General features: G+C 40.5%; 1 long non-coding RNA gene across 1 annotated transcript; it reads right to left on the bottom strand.

The window, feature by feature from the left end:
- Positions 1-1006: 1006 nt before the first annotated feature.
- On the bottom strand, positions 1007-1541 carry LOC126699849 (uncharacterized). Its single transcript, XR_007646885.1, has 2 exons — positions 1252-1541; positions 1007-1044 (listed from the first exon to the last, which is right to left on the bottom strand). It is a non-coding gene; the product is annotated as an uncharacterized LOC126699849 (long non-coding RNA).
- Positions 1542-1923: the final 382 nt, after the last annotated feature.

Raw genomic sequence — 1923 nt, 5'->3', positions numbered from 1 at the left:
AGGATATATATATACACGCATAGATTCCTATAAATATGTGCGTGATTGAGAGAGATGGGTGTGGGGTGTCGGTACACTCTCATACACTCTGACTCTCAGCTTCTCCGTCCACAATGCTTGGCGTAACCTCAGGCATCGACGACGGAGCCTCCGTATCTGACGCCGGAGCTCTCATCCCGTTATCTCCAAAGGCCTGGAGCCCCTCCGTCTACCCGCTCCACCACGGCCTCAAGCCCCTACTCACTCGCATCGCCATCTCGTGGGCCCGAGGCAACGCTCTCCGAGCATCATTCTTTCGTCAACCATCCGGGGGAGACTCCGACGGCGCCGCCGACGTCGGTGGGAAGGTGATCGAGGTGAAGCTCAACGACGAAGATGGAGATATCGGCGACGTGCAGTTCGCGCTTCTTCAGAGCCGGAGGAACTCGCTTGCGACCTTGTCGAAGATCTCATCGCCGTATCACTTTGAGTGGTGAGGAATTTTGAGCAATTTGTTTGTTTTTGCTTTTGTTTGAATCTGTTTAGTTTCCTAGAAAGCTGAGCAAAAAGATGCAAAAGCAAAAGAAAAGTTTAAATATTGCTTTAATTTTTTTTTGGAGCAACGAGGAATTCACATAAAGAAATTTAAGAATTTTGAAGCTCTTAGTATTGGTCTTGTTGTTGTTGTCTATGTTTTCAATTTTGCTTATTTTGTTTTTGGGAAGTACTGGGTTGAATTTGGGTATATTGTTTTTGGGTTAAATACGGTTCAATGAGTTTTTAATTAAGTGCCCGTTTGGTTCAGCTTTTGAAGTCCAAAAGGCGCTTTTTCAAAAAAGCTCAGACCAGTTTTGCGTTTGGTAAGCTCAAAACGCAACTTTTATACAAAAGTTGCGTTTTGAACTTTCAGAAAAAACTGAAGGAAAACGCGGAATGGCTTATGGACCCTCAGAGGTCCATAAATGAAAACGCGCAGAGCGCGTTTTGTATTATTACCGTTGCAATAGTGAAAATACTAAAATACCCATCACCAATAAACTTTGCCCTTTTCTCTTCTCCGCTCCTCTGTTACAGACCAACACCGGTCAAGAAAGTATCAACCAAATACAAACAAAGCACCACCCAACAATCACCGATCTACCACCACAACCCATTTCAACATTTGATAATCCAAACACAAAATCAACAAAATCAAACCAATTTTACACAATTTTACAAAGGAACCCAATAATGAAATCATAACCAAAAAAAAAAAAAAAAAACCGAGCTGACCCATTTCCGCCGCATGTCGTTGGCAGTGAGGAAGAGATCAAGCAACGGTGGAGAGGAAGACAGGCAGCGGTGAAGGCAGAGATCAAGCACCGATCTGACCCATTCCTCCCTTTTGGATTTCCCATCTATCTTCGTTTGATGAGAATCATGCAGACGAAGAGCTAAGAAAAAAAAAAAAAAAAAAAAAAAAAAGAGAGGAAGAATCATGCAGACGAAGAGCTAAGAAAAAAAAAAAAAAAAAAAAAAGAGAGGAAGGAAGAATCATGCAGACGAAGAGCTAAGAAAAAAAAAAAAAAAAAAAAAGAGAGGACGAATCATGCAGACGAAGAGCTAAGAAAAAAAAAAAAAAAAAAAAAGAGGAAGGAAGAATCATGCAGACGAAGAGCTAAGAAAAAAAAAAAAAAAAAAAAAAAGAGAGGAAGAATCATGCAGACGAAGAGCTAAGAAAAAAAAAAAAAAAAAAAAAAAGAAAAAGAGGAAGAAGGAGAGCTCTCTGGGACGTTCTGGAAACTTGGAGAAGTGAAATGGAAAAAGAAAGGAAAGAAGGAAATAAAGGAAAAGAGTGGCCAGTGGGTACGTGTGTGGACTGGAAAAAAAGAGGGAAAAAAAAAAAAAGAAAAAAAAGAAGAAAATGCGGTAAGTGAGTGGAGGAGAAAAAAAATGAAAAAGAAG

Source organism: Quercus robur, chromosome 9 (genome assembly GCF_932294415.1).
Source record: "Quercus robur chromosome 9, dhQueRobu3.1, whole genome shotgun sequence".
Classification (NCBI taxonomy): Eukaryota; Viridiplantae; Streptophyta; class Magnoliopsida; order Fagales; family Fagaceae; genus Quercus; species Quercus robur.
The sequence above is the reverse complement of the archived record's forward strand: the minus strand, read 5'-3'. Positions and strand labels throughout refer to the sequence as shown.